Source organism: Amblyraja radiata, chromosome 3, assembly GCF_010909765.2.
Source record: "Amblyraja radiata isolate CabotCenter1 chromosome 3, sAmbRad1.1.pri, whole genome shotgun sequence".
Taxonomy (NCBI): Eukaryota; Metazoa; Chordata; class Chondrichthyes; order Rajiformes; family Rajidae; genus Amblyraja; species Amblyraja radiata.
In genome coordinates this window covers 50,723,218-50,746,181 of record NC_045958.1, presented here as the reverse complement: position 1 = coordinate 50,746,181, position 22,964 = coordinate 50,723,218, and the positions used below count along the sequence as shown (strand labels likewise).

The 22,964-nt window shown below is 43.6% G+C and overlaps 1 protein-coding gene across 3 annotated transcripts in view; it reads right to left on the bottom strand.

Moving 5' to 3' along the window:
- Window positions 1–22,964, bottom strand: part of dock8 (dedicator of cytokinesis 8) — a 205,741-nt gene that overhangs the window by 145,507 nt on the left and 37,270 nt on the right. Inside the window, exon 1 of one of the 3 annotated variants that reach the window (XM_033017784.1) lies at window positions 11,347–11,479. The exons of the other annotated variants lie outside the window; for them this stretch is intronic. The gene's annotated coding sequence lies outside the window, so the exon portion shown is untranslated. Of the gene's footprint in view, window positions 1–11,346; window positions 11,480–22,964 lie in introns of those variants that run through there. 3 annotated transcript variants of the gene reach the window in all.

The window sequence follows — 22,964 nt, the reverse complement described above, 5'->3', positions numbered from 1 at the left end:
ATATGGGACTCATTGCGGAGCAGCAAGTACAGGATCAACGGAAGAGCAGGAATGGGTGCTGGTTAGAATGCAGAACAACCGTTGCTTGGGTGGGCCTGGCTCTATGTACAGTGAAAGGTTGACAGAACGCCACAGGCGATCCTTCTTCACTGTGGCTATCAGACTGTACAACTCCTTCCCCTTCTGTCATGGGGTATACTGAGACTGAGACTGATATTGACCCCCCCCCCCCATACTTTTCACATCCCAAATCCTTACCACTCGTCACTTTAATTTCATGTATTTGGTGTTTTTCTGTTTTTATGACTGTCGGCAGATCAATTTCCCTCCTGGGATAAATAAAGTTTGATCGTTTCATAACATAGGAGAGCTCTAGAATTGACAATCTTACATGTAACAAGGCACATGTAAACATTTTGGCAACAGTTGAGCAGAGACAAGAGAGTAGGCAGGTAAACTATGAAGATGTAACTAACTAAGTGCTGGAAAGATCAAGGGGTTAGAAATTCAGCTCATGATCAATAATACTTCATGGTGACTATCTATTTGTTCACCAGGGAAGGCAATGGAGTGTCAGTGGATTTTATGGCAGATATTGAATTGCTTTTGTCTTCTCAAACATATCTTGGGGGAAATGTTTGCACTTTAATGGATGTGAAGAGGAGCAATAGATGTAGTGGAGAGTTCAGAAAGGCCAGTCCTGATGTAGAATTGGGTGGCCTTGGAATGCTTGACTTCAGACTTTAGAGATACAGCGTGCAAAGAGGCCCTTTGGCCCACCGAATGTGCGCTGACCAGCAATCACCCCGGACATTAGCACTATCCCACACTCTAGGGACAATTTACGATTTGCAGAAGCCAATTAATCTACAAATCTGTACTTCTTCGGAGTGTGTGAGGAAACCAGAGTAACCGAAGAAAACCTACAGTCACAGGAAGAACGTACAAACTCCGTACAGACAGCACCCGCACTCAGGATCAAACCCAGGTCTCTGACACTGTAAGGTAGTAACTCAGAGCTGTGCCACTGCGCCGCCCGCGTACAGGTGGAATATGAAGTGCTTTTTTTCGGATGAATGCATTGTGTTATAACTGAGAAGCACAAGGATATAACTCTGGATTTTTCAGGATATGGAAACAAATGAAAAAAAATGACAAAGAATGCATATGGTATGCTTGCCTTCATTAGTTGGAGCATTGAGTATAATAGTCAGGAAGTCATGATGTAGCTCTACCAGAGTTTGGTTAGACCGCATTTAAAGTATTGCGTGCAATTCTGGTCGCCCCATTACAGGAAGGGTGTGGAGGCTTTGGAGAGGATGCAGAAGAGGCTTACTGGAATGCTGCCTGGATTAGAGGATATTAGCTATAAGTAAATATTGGACAAACTTGGACTGTTTTCTCTGGAGTGTCAGAGGCTGAAGGGAGACCTGATAGCAGTATATCAAATTCTGGCATGTCTAGATAAGCAGATTGTCAGAACCTTTTACCCAGGATTGATTTAAGACAGGAGGGCACGCATTAAGATAAGAGGAGCAAAGTTGAAAGTGCGGGACATTTAGTTTTACAGAGGGTGGTGGATGCCTGACACACCATGCAGACAGAACCATGCGTGTAAGCCTTGCTGGCTTTGAATCCTCCTCCACTCCCTTGGCATATGGGGTTTCACAGGGCTCAATTTTAGGGCCCCTGCTCTTCTCTCTATATCTACTTCCTCTGGGCTCAATTTTAAGAAGGCATGGCATCTCCTTTCACTTTTACGCAGATGATAGCCAGTTATATATGCCACTCAGGAAAGAAGACGACTATTCTCTAAAATCACTTCTGTCTTGTCTTGAGGACATTAAGTCCTGGATGGCCTTAAACTTTCTGGGACTTAATGAAAAAAAGACAGAGGTGATTTTGTTTGGCCCCAATGGCTGCCGTGAACCTCCCTTTGTTGACTTGGGTCCACTGGCATTGTCCTGTAAAGCCAACAGTTTTAAACCTGGGTTTTAGGATGGACTGGTGATTTTAAACTAGATAAACAAATAGGCGCGGTGGTTAAGTCCAGCTTCTTTCACCTAAGGAAGCTGGCAAAGGTGAAGCCCATCCTCGAGCGGCAGCATTTTGAAACAGTAATCCATGCCTTTATTACATCTAGGCTGGATTACTGTAACGCACTCTACTCTGGAGTCGCAAGAGCTTCATTGGCTCGTCTCCAGCTGGTTCAAAATGCTGCCGCTCGCCTTTTGACCGGAACACGAAAGAGGGAGCACATTACGCCAATTTTGGCCTCCCTTCACTGGCTCCCAGTGCACTTTCGAGTTCATTTTAAATTCTTTTATTTGTTTTCAAATCGTTGAATGGGCTCGCCCCGCCTTACCTCTCTGAGCTGCTCCACCTATATGCTCCTGCCCGGTGCCTCAGGTCAGCTGATCAGCTGCTCCTTGAGGTACCAAGGTCTAAGCGGAAGCTCAGAGGGGATAGAGCCTTTTCTGTTGCTGCTCCGGCACTCTGGAACACCTTGCCGTTGCACATCAGACAGGCCCCCTCACTGTCCATCTTCAAATCCTCCCTAAAAACTCATTTTTATTCTCTGACTTTCGACACTGGCTGAGACATTGCTCCTGTTCTTAGTGCTTTTAATGTCTTTTAATTTTTACTGTTTTTTAGTCCTTCGTTTTACGGTTTTTAATGGTTTGTAATAACTTTTTGTCCATGAGTTCTCATATACAGCACTTTGTGGCAACTGCGGCTGTTTAAAGTGCTTTATAAATAAAGTTGTTATTATTACACATAGCCTGGGGTAGTGGTGAAAGTAGAAACTATAGTGGCATTTAAGAGGCTTTTAGATATGAATATGGATATGCAGGGAATGGAGGAATATGAATCATGTGCAGACAGATGAGATTAGTTTATCTCGCATCGTGCTTAGTTCAGACACTGCGGGCCGAAGAGCCTGTTCCTGCTCTGTACTATTCTATGTTCTATATTCTGCTTCACAGACTTTTAGATAGGCACATGAATCTGCAGGGATATGGATCACATACTGGCAGAGGAAATTAATTTAACCCAACATCCTGTTTGGGTCAGACGTTGTGGGCCGAAGGGCCTACTACTGTGCTGTACTGTTTTATGTTCCAAGTTCTTAAGTGTACAACAGCAGAAATTGAATTACCACCTTAAGCTTAGTGAATACTGTCCCCACCTATCACGGGTGCCAGTTCAAACTGGATTAGTACTATTCAGTTCTTTATTGTAAACAAAAAGGTGTTGGGTCACATATCGTTCCTTATTGCAACTATTAAACACATCATGAATGCCTTCATAAATGGTAAATAACATTCATGCCACCTACTCTTGACATTTAATGGGCATCATCATTGCTGAGTCCCTCACTATCAACATTCTGGAGGCACAATGACGAGAAGCTCAAATGAACCGGCCATTGTATAGATTGCAACATCTGCATCTTCTTTCTGCCTGTCACAATAGATTGAGATTCAACTTTAATTGTCATTGTCCATGTACAGTACAGAGACAACGAAATGCATTTAGCATCTCCCTGGAAGAGCGACATAGCATATGATTTGAATAAATATTTACATTAGCATATATACAGACATAGTGTTTTTCCTGTGGGAGGAGTGTCCGGGGGGGGGGGGGGGGGGGGAGTGATTGGCAGTCACCGAGGTACGTTGTTGAGTAGAGTGACAGCCGCCGGGAAGAAGCTGTTCCTGGACCTGCTGGTCCGGCAACGGAGAGACCTGTAGCGGCTCCTGGATGGTAGGAGGGTAAACAGTCCATGGTTGGGGTGAGAGCAGTCCTTGGCGATGCTGAGCGCCCTCCGCAGACAACGCTTGCTTTGGACAGACTCAATGGAGGGGAGCGAGGAACCGGTGATGCGATGGGCAATTTTCACCACCCTCTGCAATGCCTTCCGGTCGGAGACAGAGCAGTTGACATACCATACTGTGATACAGTTGGTAAGGATGCTCTCGATGGCGCAGCGGTAGAAGTTCACCAGGATCTGAGGAGACAGATGGACCTTCTTCAGTCTCCTCAGGAAGAAGAGACGCTGGTGAGCCTTCTTGATCAGAGTTGAGGTATTGTGGGCCCAAGATAGGTCATCGGAGATGTTAACACCCAGGAACCTGAAGCTAGAAACACGTTCCACCTCCGTCCCGTTAATGTGGATGGGGTGTGCGTGCCGCCCCTGGACTTCCTGAAGTCTACAATGAGCTCCTTGGTCTTCTTGGAGTTAAGGGCCAGGTTGTTGTCAGCTGCTAAGTGCTGGACCTCCTCCCTGTAGGCCGACTCATCGTTGTTGCTGATGAGGCCAATCACCGTTGTATCATCTGCATACTTGATGATGGTGTTAGTACCATGTACAGGTGTGCAGTCATAGGTGAAGAGGGAGTAGAGGAGGGGGCTCAGCACACAGCCCTGTGGAACGCCGGTGTTCAGGGTGAGGGTTGAAGAGGTGTGCTTGTCTAACCTAACATAGCAATACTATGGCTATAAGAGCAGACTAGGAGCCAGGTGCCCGACGGTGAGCAACACTGACTTCCTGATCCTCCAAAATCTTTACATACTTTACAAAGCAGGAATAACAATGTGACGGCATACTCTCCGCTTGCTTGGTTGAGAGCTGATGCAAAAATGTTCAAAAACATTGGCGCTATTCTGGACAAATTAGCCTGCTTGATCCATTGAGTTGGCCTCCACTACCTTCTGCGGCAGAGAATTCCATAGATTCACAACTCTCTGGGTGAAAAAAAAAAAATCCTCTTCTCAGTCCTAAATGGCCCACCCCTTATTCTTAAACTGTGACCCCTGGTTCTGGACTCTCCCAACATGGGGAACATTTTTCCTGCATCTAGCTTGCCCAATTCCTTAAGAATTTTATATATGTCTATAAGATCCTCTACCATCCTTCTGAATTCCAGTGAATACAAGCCCAGTCGACCCATTCTTTCGTCATATGTCAGTCCCGCCAGCCGGGAATTAACCTGGTGAACCTACGCTGCACTCCCTCAATAGCAAGAATGTCCGTCCTCAAATTAGGAGACCGAAACTGCACACAATACTGCAGGTGTGGTCTCACCAGGGCTCTGTACATCTGCAGTAGGACCTCCTTGCTCCTAAACTTGAATCCTCTTGCAATGAAGGCCAACATGCTATTAGCTTTCTTCACAGCCAGCTGTACCTGCATGCTTACTTTCAATAGGAAAGAACTACAGATGCTGGTTTAAATCAAAGGTAGACACAAAATGCTGGAGTCACTCGGTGGGAAAGACAGAACCTCTGGAGAGAAGGAATGGGTGATGTTTCAGTCTGAAGAAGGGTCTTGACCCAAAACGTCCCCCATTCCTTCTCTCCATAGATGCTGCCTGTCCCGCTGAGTTACTCCAGCATTTTGTGTGCTTACTTTTAGTGACTGATGTACAAGGACACCCAGGTCTTGTTGAACATCCTCTTTTCATAATCTGACACCACTCAGATAATAATCTGCCTCCCTGTTCTTGACACCAAAGTGGATAACCACACATTTATCCATATTGTACTGCATCTGCCATGCATCTGCCGACTCACCCAACCTATCCAAGCCACCCTGCAGCCTCATAGCATCCACCTCGCAGCTCACTCCACCACCCAGCTTTGTGTCCTCCGCAAACTTGGATGTTAGATTGAACTCCCTCATCTAAATCATTAATATACTGTATATTGTAAATAACTGGGGTCCCAGCACTGAGCCTTGCGGCACCCCACTAGTCACTGCTCGGTCCAACTACTGGAATTCCTTACCCAACAGAATAGTGGGTAGGACATTAAGGTTTCAAAACAGCACAGAAAAAAAACCCCATCAAACTAGGTTGCTTGTGGTAAGCACGTTGAGAGATTTTAAGATTAAATCTTATGAAGAATTAGCTCCTAAATATGTGCAATTTTCTTCTTTCAACAAAGTTATCCAATGAAGTGTGATCTGGAAAGCTGATTCATTTGTATTTCGAGGTTTGACAGAACCACATCCAGACTGAAACCTCCTGTAGGGCAGGGTCGGCATCGACATGTTTTCAAAACCCGAGCGCCACCCATGCAACGTGCATCTGGTGGCAACTGGATCACAGGCCTCAGTGTATAACAATGCATGACATGATGCCTGATGCATTGCAGTGCATGTAGGAATGCTTCACAGATTCTGTTTTTTCTTTCAGTTCTATTCATTGTACCAAGATTTGAACCAAAGATTTGTTTCATCCATATCAGTGATTCAAAACTGGGCTGTTTTTTTGGAGTACTCCTATTTTACCGTGTTTAGTTTAGATTAGAGATACAACATTGAAACAGCCCTTTCAGCCACGTTGACCACCTGTTCATACTAGTTCAATATTATCCCACTTTCTTATCCACTTTCTACAGATTAGGAGCAATGTTTACAGAGGCCAATTGACTTGCAAACCTGCATATCTTTGGGATGTGGGAGGAAACCAGAACACCCAGAGTAAACCCACACAGTCACAGGGCAAACTCCACACAGACAGAACCCAAGGTCAGAATCAAACCACAGATCTCTGGCACTGTGAGGCAGCGAATCAACCAGCTGCATTACTGTGCCGCCGTCTTCATTAGAAGTAGCAGCACCTTTTATTTACTGTTTTATCTACTAAACCAGTGCCCAAATGTGAAGCCAGAAACATCATCATCATCACATTTTAAATTAGCTCAAATATATATAGTGATAGAGACACACAAGGTGTGAAGTCCTTGATTATGCTGCTGTCCTTGCCAAGGCAGCGGGAGGTATAAATGGAATCAATGGAGTCTTATGCAGTATGTTCCAAACTCCAACCATCCTTTGGGTGTAAGTCTTTCTTACATCCCTTCTAAACTTACTTCTCATCTTAAACCTACGCCCTTTGTGTGAAAAAGTTACCCCTCAGATTCCTATTAAATCTTTCCCCCTTCACCTTAAACCTATGTCCGCTGGTCCTCGATTCACCAATGGGCAAGAGACTCTGTGCATCTATCCCATCTATTCCTCTCATGATTTTATACACCTCTATAACATCACTCCTCATCCTCCTGTACTCCAAGGAAAGAATAGTCCCAGCCTACTCAACATCTAGTATGACCCTCTAGTCCTGGTAACATCCTCGTAAATCTTCTCTCTACCAGTTCCAGCTTGACAACATCTATCCTATAACATGGTGCCCAGAACTGAACACCAGAACAGAAATATGGTCTCACCAATGTCTTATACAACTGCAACGTGACCCAACTTTTATACTCAATACTCTGACTGATGAAGGTGAATGTGCCAAAAGCCTTTTTGACCACCCTATCTACCCGTGACTCCACCTTTGAACCATGCGCCTGCACTCCTGGATCCCTCTGCTCGACAACACTCCCCAGAACCCACCTTTAGTCCTAGTCATAAAATTATACAGCACAGAAACAAGCTGAAAACGGGTCTCGACACAAAACGTCACCCATTCCTTCTCTCCAGAGATGCGTCCTGTCCTACTGAGTTACTCCAGCTCTTTGTGTCTATCTTCAATTTAAACCTGCATTGCAGTTCCTTCCTACACAGAAACAAGCTCTTCAGTCCAACCTGCTATGCCAACCAGGTTGCCTACCTCAGCTAGTCCCATTTGCCTACATTTGACATATATCCCTCTAAACCTTTTCTATCCATATAACTGTCTAATTGTTTTTTAAATGTTGTAATTGTACCTGCCTCTGACAGTTTGTTCCACATATTCATCTTTTCCCTCACCTTAAAACTGTGCCCTCTACTCAGCACCCTATGCTTCAGGGAAAAATATCCCAGCCTGTCCAGTCGCTCCTTTCTCACAAACTGTCCAGTTCCAGCATCATCCTAGTGAATTTTGGGTTTTTTTCCAGATCAATAACATTCTTCCCATAACCAAGAGACCAGAACTATATACAATATTGCAAGTGTGTAAGAAGGAACTGCAGATGCTGGTTTAAACTGAAGATAGACACAAAAAGCTGGAGTAATTCAGCGGGACAGGCAGTATCTCTGGAGAGAAGGAATAGGTGACGTTTCGGGTCGAGACCCTTCTTCAGACTGAAGTCTCGACTCGAATCGTCGCCCATTCCTTCTCTCCAGAGATGCTGCCTGTCCCGCTAAGTTACTCCAGCTATATGTGTCTATCTACAATACTGCAAGGATGGTTTCACCAATGTTTTGCACAGTTGTAACGTGATAACCCAACTCATACTCATTGCCTGACCAATGAAAGCAAGCATATTAAACATCTTTTTCACCATTCAGTGTCATCATTTTCAGGGAACTATGTACTTGTATACTTGACTGTACTACAATGTACAGTCCCTCTTTTCTACAGCATTCCCAAGGGTCCTGTCATTTACAGGGAAGCCATGCCCTGGCTTAACTTACCAAATGCAACACTTTGCCTGTTGTCAGGGTTATGACCCATCTGCCAATCCTTGGCCCACTTCTCTAGTTCATTTAGGTCCTATTGTAATCATAGATAATTTTTGTTGTTGTCCACTATGGCATAAATTCTGGTATTATTCCGCAAACTTACTAATCATGGCAACAACATTTTCATTCAAATCATTAAACAGAATGTAAACAATAATGGATTCAGCACTGATCCCTGTAGCATACTACTGGTCACAGGCCTCCAATCTGTAAATTAACCCACCACTATCGCCAAGTCAATTTTGTATCTTGTTGGCTAGTGCACGTTGGATCCCTTGTGATCTAATCTTCTGGAGCAGCCTATATTGCAAGACCTTGTTGAAGGCCTTGGTAAATTCCACCATGCTGCTCTCTTCAGACCAATAATTATTAAATGAAATCAAACAGAACACCACATAACAGATATCCTGTGAGAAGCTGAATTGAATTGATATTTATTAAATGTATTTATACATGCAAGGAATTTGCCTTGGTGCTTTGCTCGCAAGTAACAACACAATATACACAAAAAAATTAAGAATAAAATATTATAATTTAAACATGTGAAGAATTAAATAAAATACCAGAGCAAAAGGAGGCTACAGACTTTTGGTTATTGAGTAGAGCTACTGCTCGTGGAAAAAAAAGCTGTTTTTATGTCTGACTGTGGCGGCTTTGACAATCCGGAGTCATTTTCCAGAGGGAAGTGCTTCAATGAGTTTGTAGCCAGGGTGAGAGTGGTCAGGGGTGAATGCAGCTATACCCTAATTTACTGTGAAAAATCATCGACCCAAAATGTAACTTTGTTTTTATCTCCACACATATGCTGCTTAACCTGTTGAGTATTTCCAGCATTTTTTGTTTTAATTTCAGATTTCCAGCATCTGCTGCTATTTTTGCCATCTTGTCTTTTAATGAATGAAATTACGAACGTAATCCTATATATCTCAATGGCATCAGTCACTCTCTCAAGTAATACGTCTTTCTGCCATTGAAATTGGCTCATACAATGCTGTATGGCAGCTTAACCTATGAATACAACAAATGCACACCCTTGTAGTTTAGCTTAAACATCTAAAATGTAGCTTGAATTTCAATTTTTTCATTTTACATTTAATGGAGACATACAGTCAATCATAAGGGATGGAATCAGGCCATTGAGCCCACTACATCCATACTGACCAGTGGGCTCTACTCCATAATCCCATCATCCAGAACCAGAACCTGGTCATTGGCCTTCAATGTTTTGGCAATTCAAATGGCATTAATGACTCTGCTTCCACCACTTTCTCTCGTGATCAATGCCAGGTGCACACCACTCTCCGGGTGAAGGAGATCCTCTTCAAATCCCCTCAAAATCTCTTACCCTTTACCCTGAATCCGTATAATCAAGTTTCATTCACCTGTGATAAGGGGAAGGTTCCTGCAGTCAATCTACACCCATATAATGTGAAATGTAGTATGAGATATGATCACTGATGTTTTATGCAATTATTTAAATGTATATATTTGTAATAAAAGCAAAACAGCAACATACAATATTAGCTTCAATTCAGTCAGTCATATAACAAGATAATCTCTCCCCAAACTCTTCATCTTTCACACCTTAATGCAATCAATTTTTAAATCAAACTGACAAGTCCTGTCCCATCTCACCCCCCACCCACCCTCTTCCCAAGAATGCACTTCCAGTCTAACTTGACAAAGCTCTGTTCAAATTAAAGATTAAAATTTAGCTTATTTAGCATTCTCTCTCTTGCTTTTGCATGTTTCCACCAACTGTTCAACAGTGGTGATCAATAAAATAAACCATAGGGGGTGGAGGAGGGATAACTGATGTAATTTCCAAAATGAACTAAGGGGTAGAGTGAGGTTGATGTTTGAGGATACTGTTTCGCGCTTATTTAGACAATAGACAATAGGTGCAGGAGTAGGCCATTCGGCCATTCGGCCCTTCGGGCCAGCACCACCATTCAATGTGATCATGGCTTTAGATCTTTGCTTCTATCAACTCGTCCCTTGATCAGTAACAAGTTGCATCCATTCTTAAGCTGGAGCAGCAACATGCACGTTGTGTTGGCACACACCAACAGAATATATTCTCACCATCTCCATAAACCTTGTTTCCTGTCATATGTTCTGCTCAAATAATTCTGAATTATTAAAATGATCATGGGATTCAAATTGCATTAAAAATAAATTTATCTCAAGCTATGGAAAAATTAACCATTGTATATTGGGACTTATATTACAATAATAACATCTAAAAATACCTATGCAGCTTGAATTTCAAGGACTACAATTTTAACCACGATCTAGAAGCAGCATTTAAATTGGTGATTTAAAAAGAAATGAGCCTGTAAGGCTGCAGCAAATAAGAATTGCACTGTTCCGGTTCATATTTGGTGCATATACCAAATAAACACCCTTGACTTGAAACCACAAACTTGCATATATCATGAGCAAATCAATTGCTTTCTAACTGTGGATTATCATTTTATTCAGCCCAAACTGTGAAGCACATCTCAATGTTATTTGCCTCAACACACTGTTAATAAGCTCAAAGAATGATGAGAGATCAAGTCCTACGATAACCTTTTCTGCAACACCGGTTTCATAATGCAAAGGAAGAATACATTTTAGACCATTGTTGGGATATAGTTTAGTTTAATATTGTCACGTACCGAGGTACAATGAAAAGTTTTTATTTGCCTGCTATATAGTCAAAAATACAAAACATGAAATACAATCTAGCTGTCCACAGATAAAGGATAAAGAGTATAAAACCAATGCAGAAGATAGTTTGCATATAGTGCCAAAGCGTTCAAGCACTTCTGCCCACTACATCTGAAATACTGCTTAAAATTGTTATTACATAAATTGCCTAGCATTGGCAGAATATTTCATACCTGATATGCGAGTGGAAATGTCAACCTTCATAAAATGGCGTCTTCCTGCTATTAAATGAAACCTACGTAGTGAACTCTTCGAGAAGAAGTAGTGGTTACAAAACCATTCTTCCTGCCTCATGCAAAACCACACATACTTCTGCAAGTAAATCAGCATGTATCTGAGATAAGCAGCTGCAAACTCAGGAAGTGATGTCACCAATAGTTGTACTAAATGTAGGAAGTCAGTACTATTTCACCTTCAATATTCCGGTCCTAAACATTGCAACAACACTGTAGATCGTGTTTTGATTGAATGCTACAAGACTGTGTTAATGTAGTGCCTACGTTATGTCATAACCAAGTGGCAGCTATGGAAAAGAAGAATACCATCCCACAAATGTGCTATGGGGCCACCTTAAATCCACTTCAAGGCAAAAAACTGAAAACTGGAATCAAGTCTCATGTTTTGCAAGTGATAATGTTGCGTACTCTTGAGTCTTGTGATTATATCTGCATCTCTGAAGGGTTTGGTTAGTAAAGCTTTTGCTTTCTTCACTGCCTTGCAGGCCACTGTCTGATGTTCACTGCACAGTTGATAAACACATGCTAATAACGTTCTCCAACCACTGCTGAAAATTTAGATTTTTCTGAGCTGCCATGCACAAACCAAGATGATGGGCTGGTTTGGTTCATGCTTGCAACTTAAACACATCCCTTATATTGTTTAATTAGTATACAGTAAGAACATCCTTGATTGAGTTACTTGCAGACAACATTTTACCGTTGTTGAAAACTTGGTATTCAAGTTATTCAAGAAAAACAAAGCATAAAGATTGCATTATATTGTATTGTAAAAATAAGGGTTAAGAGACTACTGAAGTAAGTTAGTTCTTACTTTTTCCTCAAAATAATGGCATGGATCAACTTCAAACCATTTATAAGCTCCTTGTCACCTGACACATCCAGTGCATCTTCAATACTCAGTGCAAATATGGGTGACTCCAGCTCTGATATATATTTTTTTAAAGGCCCAGTACAAAGTTCAGGAACATTCATCCAATGATTCTCTGTGGAATCTGTAGCCTAGGATTCAAACCTTTATTTTAATTAGTTTCTCCTTATCTGCATAGCTTTTTCACACATTCATATTATGCTTGATAGTGTTCCATTTCATTGCTGATCAAAGCAGGTTTGGCTTTTTTGATTCTTCACGTGCTGAATTAAATGTTCATTTTTCAAATAAATGTATTCATGCTTTTTAAAACGGTTGCCAGTTAAAAAAAAACTTTCAGTATATTTTAGTAATTACGAGTATTTCTACATCCTTGTAGCTGTACTTCCTGTTCCCTTTTTCACTTTATTTTGGTCCAATATAAAGTGTTTCTACTTTGCTTCACGTTCACAACTCAAAACACAATCTATCTTTACTAGTTATAGATGCTGCCAGCCCTGGTCCACTTTCTGCTGTATTTTAGATTTTCATCATCTACAGTTTTATCTCCACTGCAATTCTATTCACTTTGATATTTATTGCAACGAATGTGAGGAACTGATAGCTCTTGAAAATGTCATGGAAGTGACCGCAGAAAGCAAACAGAAATGAAAGAAACATTCTGGGGAGCAACAGTTTGTTAAGGGGGCTAAATGACAGCTAGAGTTGGAGAGGGCATCGTCAAATTTGCAAAAGAGAGTGGGCCTGAAGGTGGAGCGCGAAAGCTAAAAAGTGAAACAAAGAGTGACGATGCACGAGGCTGAGAAGGATAGGAAGAAGGCCATTCAGGCATCGTCTGCAACACCATTCAATTTTGATTGAGACGAGGAAGAAGTGGGAAGTAGAAAGCAAAGGAAAGAGGGAGAGGCAGAGGAAGAATCATAAAGAGGGAATGACAGGGATAAAGGGTAAAAGAGAGATAGGGAGAGGAAAAAAGAAAAGATGAATTGGTCTCTGACTTTAGAGTAGGGAATCAGAAAAGTGGGCAAACAATTTAGAAATAGGGAAGTCTAGACGCTGGTTTACACAAAATAACACAAAATGCTAGTGTAACACAGCGGGTCAGTCAAGCTAGTTTGTGGAAAGAGTGGACATGTTTCCATAGGCCTGGAAAGCTAGCATCATTCAATAGTTTCAGACTGTTTCAAAGAGCTACGGGCGCGGCACAGTGGCGTAGTGGTGGAGCTACTGCTTTCCAGGGCCAGAGACCCGGGCTCGACTGTGGATGCTGTCTGTACAGAGTTTATGCATTCTCCCCGTGACCTGCGTGGGTTTTCTCCAAGATCTTTGGTTTCCTCTCACACTCCAAAGATGTACAGGTTTGTAGGTTAATTGGCTTGGTATAAATGTAAAATTGTCGCTAGTGTGTGTAGGATAGTGTTAATGTTCAGGGATCGCTGGTCAGTGCGGACTCGGTGAGCCGAAGGCAGTTTCCGCGCCTCCATCTCTAAACTAAACTAAACCTTGTTGGGATCGCCTCAGAATGGCAAATGCTTTTGCTATTCTGTTTGCTTCCAGTTCCTCGGTTTGCTTCCAGTACCTCGTGCTGGCGAGAGCAGGAACAGGGAGATACGGGACCTGAATGTGTGGCTGAGGAACTGGTGCAGGGAGCAGGGATTTAGATTCTTAGATCACTGGGATCTGTTTTGGAGTAAGGGGGAACTGTACAAAAGGGATGGATTGCATCTTAACAGGTGGGGGACCGGCATTCTGGCAGGCAGGTTTGCCACTGCGACACGGGTGGTTTTAAACTGAATAAGGGGGTGGGGTGTCAAATGGGATAGTCGAGGACGGAGTTAAGGGAAAGAGAGTAAAGGGATGGTTAATTACCCCAGAATTAACGGGAAAGGAAGCTCACAAAGGGATAGGAGAGTATGGCCAAGTGTAATAGGGATCGATGTGAAAGGTGAGATGCGTAAGGAATTAAAAGTATTGTATATGAATGCGCGAAGTATAAGAAGTAAAGTAGATGAGCTTGAGGCTCAGTTAGAGGTTGGTAGATATGACATTGTGGGGATTACTGAGACGTGGCTGCAGAAGGATCGGGCCTGGGAACTTAATATTCAGGATTATACATCCTATAGAAAGGACAGGCAGGTGGGCAGAGGAGGGGGGGAAGCTCTGCTGGTGAGGGATGGAATTCAGTCCCTTGCGAGGAAAGCCATAGGGACTGACGAGGTAGAGACACTGTGGATTGAGTTGAGGAATTGTAAAGGCAAGAAGGCACTAATTGGTGTTATCTACAGACCCCCAAATAGTAGCCCAGATGTAGGGTGTAAGTTGCAGCAGGAGTTCAAACTGTCATGTAACAAAGGTAATGCCACTATGGTGATGGGGGATTTCAATATGCAGGTAGACTGGGAAAATCAGGTTGGTTCAGGACCCCAAGAAAGAGAGTTTGTAGAATGCCTCCGAGATGGATTCTTAGAGCAGCTTGTAATGGAGCCGACCAGAGAAAAGGCAATTCTGGATTTAGTGTGGTCCAATGAACCAGATATGATAAGAGAACTCGAGGTAAAGGAACCGCTTGGAGGTAGTGATCATAATATGATTAGTTTTAATCTGCAATTTGAGAAGGAGAACGTTAAATCGGAAGTGTCAGTGATGCAGTTGAACAAAGGGGACTATGAAGGCATGAGAGGGGAGCTGGCCAAGGTAGACTGGAAAGGGATCCTAGCAGGAATGACGGTGACAGGAATTTCTGGGCATAATCCGGAAGACGCAGGATCATTTCATTCCAAAAAGGAAGAAAGATTCTAAGGGGAGTAGGAGGCAACCGTGGCTGACAAGAGAAGTTAGGGATAGAATAAAACTAAAGAAAGGATGTATAACACAGCAAAGAGTAGCTAGAAGCCAGAGGATTGGAAAACTTTCATAGGACAACAGAAGGAAACAAAACGGGCAATACGGGCTGAAAAGATGAAGTACGAAGGGAAGCTGGCCAGGAATATAAAGAAGGACAGTAAAAGCTTCTTTAGATATGTTAAGGGAAATAAAGTAGCAAAGTCAAATGTGGGTCCATTGAAGGCAGACACAGGTGAAATTATTATGGGCAACAAGGAAATGGCAGAAGAGTTGAATAGGTACTTCGGATCTGTCTTCACTAAGGAAGACACAAACAATCTCCCAGATGTACTGGAGGACAGAGGATCTAAGGAGGTAGAGGAACTGAAAGAAATTTTCATTAGGCGAGAAAATAGTATTGGGTAGGCTAATGGGACTGAAGGATGATAAATCCCCTGGGCCTGATTGTCTGCTTCCCAGGGTCCTCAGGGAGGTGGCTCTAGAAATAGTGGACGCATTGGTGATCATTTTGCAATGTTCAATAGATTCAGGATCAGTTCCTGTGGATTGGAGGATAGCTAATGTTATCCCACTTTTCAAGAAAGGAGTGAGAGGGAAAACGGGGAATTACAGACCAGTTAGCGGTGGGAAAGATGCTGGAGTCAATTATTAAAGAGGTGATAATGGGGCATTTGGATAGCAGTAAAGGGATTAGTCCAAGTCAACATGGATTTATGAAAGGGAAATCATGCTTGACTAATCTTCTGGAATTTTTTTGAGGATGTGACAAGTAAAATGGATGAAGGGGTGCCAGTGGATGTAGTGTATCTAGACTTTCGGAAAGCCTTTGATAAGGTCCCGCACGGGAGACTGGTGACTACAATTAGAGCGCATGGTATTGGGGGTAGGGTGTTGACATGGATAGAAAATTGGTTGGCAGACAGGAAGCAAAGAGTAGGAGTGAACGGGTCCTTTTCAGAATGGCAGGCAGTGGCGAGTGGAGTGCCGCAAGGCTCGGTGTTGGAGCCGCAACTGTTTACCATATATATTAATGATTTGGAAGAGGGAATTAGGAGCAACACTAGCAAGTTTGCGGATGACACAAAGCTGGGTGGCAGTGTGAACTGTGAAGAGGATGTTAGGAGGTTGCAGGGTGACCTGGACAGGTTGAGTGAGTGAGCAGATGCGTGGCAGATGCAGTATAATATAGATAAATGCGAGGTTATCCACTTTGGCGGCAAAAACAAGGGGGCAGATTATTATCTCAATGGGGTTAGGTTAGGTAAGGTGGAGGTGCAGCGAGACCTGGGCGTCCTTGTACACCGGTCACTGAGAGTTGGCTTACAGGTACAGCAGGCAGTGAAGAAAGCTAATGGAATGTTGGCCTTCATAACAAGAGGATTTCAGTATAGGAGTAAGGAGGTTCTTCTGCAGTTGTATAGGGCTCTGGTGAGACCACATCTGGAGTATTGTGTGCAGTTTTGGTCTCCTAATTTGAGGAAGGACATCCTTGTGATTGAGGCAGTGCAGCGTAGGTTCACGAGGTTGATCCCTGGGATGGCGGGACTGTCATATGAGGAAAGATTGAAAAGACTAGGCTTGTATTCACTGGAGTTTAGAAGGATGAGGGGATATCTTATAGAAACATATAAAATTATAAAAGGACTGGACAAGCTAAATGCAGGAAAAATGTTCCCAATGTTGGGCGAGTCCAGAACCAGGGGCCACAGTCTTAGAATAAAGGGGAGGTCATTTAAGACAGAGGTGAGAAAAAACGTTTTCACCCAGAGAGTTGTGAATTTATGGAATTCCCTGCCACAGAGGGCAGTGGAGGCCAAATCACTGGATGGATTTAAGAGAGAGTTGGATAGAGCTCTAGGGGCTAGTGGAGTCAAGGGATATGGGGAGAAGGCAGGCACGGGTTACTGATTGGGGACGATCAGCCATGATCACAATGAATGGCGGTGCTGGCTCGAAGGGCCGAATGGCCTCCTCCTGCACCTATTTTCTATGTTTCTATGATTTGTTTAATGAGATCAACCAGCCAGAAGTCCGGGCTGGAATAAAGATTTTCTAACAAATTCCTTTTGAGAGCACTTCTCTCTGCTTGTAGGTTATTTTTTCTCCTCTGGGTTTTGTAAACTATCCAGTCTCACAAGAGGGGAAACACTGTGGGAATCTCCAACCTATGAAAGTCATACAGGGCGGCACCTCATCTGTGTCAATGAACCTGGGTATGGATTCAGTCACAAGGGAACAAACCCAGTCTTAGGCTAGAGACCTCACAGTGAGAGCAAGAGCAAGTTGCCAAGATGACCATCAAGGTGACAACTGCTAAGCAACAGTTAGGAGTCAGCCCATGACAAAACGTAATGCAAACGTAAAGCCTCATGGCAGCTTGCATTTCAGCAGCATTTTATTTCAATGAAAAGAGAGCACAAAAAAAAGCTTTGACCAAACTAATTCAATGTTTGGAGATGATGAGGCAATAGATGCCAGAATCTAGAGCAAAAAGCAAACTGCTGATGGAACTCGGTGGGCCAAGTAATATTTCTGGGGGAGAGGAAGCATTAATACTTTGGGTTGAGACTTTGCATCCAGGTTAAGGGACTTATGTAAAATGTAAATCAATGGCCAGGTTACAGGTAGATTTGGAAACAAGGAGCAGAGCTCTAGGGGCTAGTGGAGTCAAGGGATATGGGGAGAAGGCAGGCACGGGATATTGATAGGGCACGATCAGCCATGATCACAATGAATGGCAGTGCTGGCTCGAAGGGCCGAATGGCCTCCTCCTGCACCTTTTTTCTATGTTTCTATGTAGATGGAATGGTCCATAAAATAGCGAGTGGCCACTGGAGCTTAAAGGGCCTGTCCCACTTACGCAACTTTTCAGCAACTGTCTTCGACCTTCAAGCTCGGGAGCACTCGCCTGAAAAACCTTGAGCTGGATCGACCGTCAGCACACACACATCGCAAAGGCGGGGGCCAGGGAAAGCGGGGGAGCGCTGTCTGAAGGGGGGGGGGGAGAAGGGGGGGGGGAGAAGGGGGGGGAGGAGAAGGGGGGGGGGGGAAGAAGGGAGGGGGGGGAGAAGGGAGGGGAGAAGGGAGGGGAGAAGGGAGGGGAAGGAGTGGAGACACTTTTAAGAAGCCAGATGACTTTTGATAAAGTTTAGCGGGCATTTAACATTACCGGTCGGTTTTCCTTGGTTCTGTAAATCATGCTTACCTTTTTCTTTCCCCAATGAGCCAATTATAATGCCCAGTCAGCAAAGGAGATTGCCTACGGCAACCTCGACTACCTATAAGTACATCACATGCTGTGGTGAGCGCAAACTCTTTTAAACTCGCAAATTAGGTCGCCATAGTGGGACAAGCCCTTAAGTCTTGCACTAACTGGGTCAATAAAATGTAGCAATTTTTTTGTTACGTTTTGCAGTCCCCGGTCAAGAACCACAGAACCAGTTGTGTCTGAGCCAGCTCTTTGAAAGATCCATAAATTTAGTCACAGGATCCCACTCTTACACGAGATTCATAATGTCTCCACCTCTCAAATGCCCTTTTGAAAGTTCCCATGAAATTTACTTCTACCACCTCTTTCACCAACACAGCCAGACAATATCAGCAAAGGGTAGTTTCACCAGCACCACATTTGGAAAATCAAAAACAAATTGCAGATGATAGGAAGCCGGAATAAAAAAAAATATTGGCAACGTTTAAGAAGCATTCAGACAGGTTTGCTTGAGAGGACTTTGAGACTAAAGAAAACTTTGCTGGGAGGTGGTGGGGCATAGCCTGCTAGGTGGTGAGACAACACTTGGAGCATTGTGTGCAGCTCTGGTCACCATGGTTTAAGAAGGATGTGATTAAGCTAGAGAGGGTGCAGAAAAGATACACAAGTATGTTGCCGAGACTGGAGGACTTGAATAACATGAAGAGGTTGCGACTGTTTTCCTTATGTGAGGGAGGCTGAGGGGTCACCATGGGAGACATAAATAAGATGGATGGTCACATTCTTTTTCCCGGGGAGAGAAGTCTAAAACTATGTGGCATAGATCAAAAGTGCGAGGAAAAAGAATTAAAAGTTATCTGAGGGGGCGTTTTTTGTTTTCAACCAGTGACAGATACATGGAATGAGCTGCCAAAGTAGCTGATAGAGACAGATAGAATTATAACGTTTAAAAGGGTTAATGTATAGAAACATGACGGGTTCATGTATAGAAAAGGTTTAGTGGGATGTGGGCGACAAGCGGGCAAATGGGACTAGCCCAAAAAGACAGCATGGTTGAAATGGGCTAAAGACCCTGTTTCTGTGCCTTAACTCTACGACCAAATCTCTATTTGTTCCTGGCACATTAATGGCAAACACAAATGTCTCATTGCCAATTGTTTCCCCACGCAGTTAAATTTAATTGGTGGAACAGCTCCTCTTATTTCGCTTGGGCAGCTTACAACACAGTGGTATGAATATTGATTTCTGTAACAAGTAATCCCGGCACTCCGTCTCTCCCTTACCCTAGTTCTCAGACTAGTTTCACTGTCCTCCTGCTTAATTTTACTGATTGTTTGCCTCATTGTCACCTTCCCCTCAGCTATCAATGAACCATTCTACTTTTCCTTGAGCACCATCTGCTTTGATCTGCCGTTTTCACACCTTACCCTTCCATATCTCTAGTCTCCCTCTCCTCTGACTCTCAGTCTGAAGAAAGGTCTCGACCCAAAATGTCACCCATTCTTTTTCTCCAGAGATGATGCTTGTCCCGTTGAGTTGGTCCAGCATTTTGTGTCTATGTCCGTGGATTTAGCCAACGGTTAAAAGCTTTTGCTGAGCACATTGAAATTTGATTCCAGTTGCCAAATGCTGCGCAAATTGTCAACCTGTAGTATTAAGAATTTGTTTGCAGCTCGCTCTAATTTACATTTTCTAGTAGATGCCAAACTCTATAAATTATGAATTTTCCAATATCAAGTAACTCACACTTCTAAGGTGTTCTTTCCCACTCCTACTGGTCCACCTGGCCACTCTCAACCTTGGTTCACTTTTACCATTACCCGACCCCCTCTCCCCACCCATTACCTGGCACCGTTACCCTCCCAAACCTGGTTCCATCTGGTTGTCATCAACACACACACCTATTCACGTGGGTTTCTCCCTTGTTTATCCTCTCCCCCATCTGGTTCCATCTGCACGTACATTCCTTGTTTTGTTCCACATTACTGTCGGTAGACCACGTGCTAGTTTTCATTGGTGTGTCAGTAATCAACAGAGTCAGCAGCTTCAAATTCCTGGATGTTAATATTGCAGGTGACCTGTCAAGGGCCCAGCATAGAGATATAATCACCAAGAAAGCATGCCAGCATCTCTACTTTCTTAGAAATTTTAAGATTCAACAAGTCAGCAAATATTCTAACAAAACTGATGTACTTACTGTACAACGTATCCCAACTAGTTGCACCTGTAGATCACCGTACCTCTGCATAAGACAATAAACTTGATTTGACGAACACCCAGCCTCTATCTCTACTTTCCCCTATCCCTCCTCATCTGGTTCCAACGCTCCATTTTTTTTCTTATCAGTTTTCACCTATCCCCTACCAGCCCGTCTCACAGCTTACCCTCCCTCGCCCCTACCTGGCTCCATCTGCTTCTCAACCCCCACCTCGCCTGGTTTCACCATTCGTCTATCAGGCTCTGTCTCACCTCTCCCTCTCACCTCTCACCTCTTTACGCTGCCTATCTTCCCTCCACACTCTCAGTCCTGATGCAGGGTCATGACCCGAAACCTCAACCATCCCTTTGCCTTCATAGATGCTGCTCAGCCTGTTGAGTTCCTCCAACAGTTTGTTATTTGCTCCGGATTCCAGCATCCGCAATCTTTGGTGTCTCTATACCTAACCGCTTTACTATTGCCATAAGATAGAGAGACAATAACTGGATCACGCTTCACAAGACCTGCTGCCCCCTTGCCCCACTTATGTGGGCAACTCTGTGGCATTTAGCTTTTGCAATGGTAATAAGGGAACCTGATGCTTTTTACAATAATATCACAGATTTTCTGTGGAACCAAATATAGTTTGGAGTGCAGCCCATTGTGAGAAACTGTAGAACCTGCAAGGCCTCATAGAGGAGACTTGGGTACATTTATATAAAGGATGTGTAGGAAGTCTGAAGAAGGGTTGACCCAAAACATTACCCATTCTTTCTCTCCAGGGATGCTTCCTGTCCCGCTGAGTTACTCCAGCTTTTTGTGTCTATCTTACATTTATATACTTTTCTTCCAAGTACTCAGCACAATGTTATTTTCATTCTCATGCGCAAAAGAGGCAAGCCAAGTCTTTCATGTATGCCACCTGCTGTACTGCAGTAAAGAAACGGTGCCAAAGGTGATATTTATTTTCCTACCTAATCAACCTTGCTCTAGCCGAGCGACGTCCTATTGCATTGATAAACTAACAACAAACCTGAATAATCTTTGTTTATTTAAATACCCAAGGCTTACAATGACTCCCTAATGATATAGTTGTGATCCACAATAGGCTCATTGTGCTCCAGCATGCTAGGTTGCTAATTTAATATTTTGAAGAGTTTTCACTCTGTTTAGCTGCTGATAGAGAAAGGCATTATTTAAACAGTCAGTGTCCTTCAAAACAAAAATGAGGATTAATTTAGGTAATTAATTTAAAATAAATGAAGACACAAACCGCTGGAGTAATTCAGTGGGTCAGGTAGCATCCCTAGACAACATGGACAAGTGGTGTTTTGGGATCAGGACCCTTCTTCAGACTTGCTTATAAACATTTTTTTTCCTCCAGGATACTGCCTTGTGGGATTATTTCTGTTTGAAGTGAATCCAGATATAATCCCAGGTAAAGTCAAAGAGCCAATTCCATCCTCCCCTTTTCCTTTCCCCCCTCCAACCTCTCCCCACAACAGAACATTGTAGTCATAAATACAGATCAGATCAGTGTATATATACACATCAGTAAACAAAAAGTGCAATAAGTTGTTATAGAAACATAGAAACATAGAAAATAGGTGCAGGAGTAGGCCATTCGGCCCTTTGAGCCTGCACCGCCATTCAATATGATCATGGCTGATCATCCAACTCAGTATCCTGTACCTGCCTTCTCTCCATACCCCCTGATCCCTTTAGCCACAAGGGCCACATCTAACTCCCTCTTAAATATAGCCAATGAACTGGCCTCAACTACCTTCTGCGGGAGAGAATTCCACAGATTCACCACTCTCTGTGTGAAAAAAGTTTTCCTCATCTCAGTCCTAAAAGATTTCCCCTTTATCCTTAAACTGTGACCCCTTGTTCTGGACTTCCCCAACATCGGGAACAATCTTCCTGCATCTAGCCTGTCCAACCCCTTAAGAATTTTGATTGATTGATAGCCTTTATTAATCCCCTTATTCAGGGGAAATTCTGATGTCCTTGCAGCACACTAATAAAAATACAACACAGTATTCATGAAGAAATTCAACACCAAAATATAAAAACATCCCCCCACAGTGATTCCCACTGTGGGGGAAGGCACAAAGTCCAGTCCCCATCCTCTTGTCCACCCAAAGTCGGGCCTATTGAGGCCTCCACAGTCGCCGCCACGGCGCCCGATGTTCTCGCCGGGTGATGGCACTCCGGCGTCGGGAGAACCCCCTGCGGCTTGGGGTGCCAGGAACGGCCGCCTTCCCCCCGGAGCCTGCGGCTTCCAAGCCAACAGACCACGACAGACGGAGCTCCGCACACTGGTGATCTCGGCGAGATGTAAGTTCAACGTCGCAGCTGGCTGCTCCACAGAACCGCGGCTCCACGATGTTTTCCTCGGCGGTACCAAGCATACTGGAGTCCCAGCGCGGCGA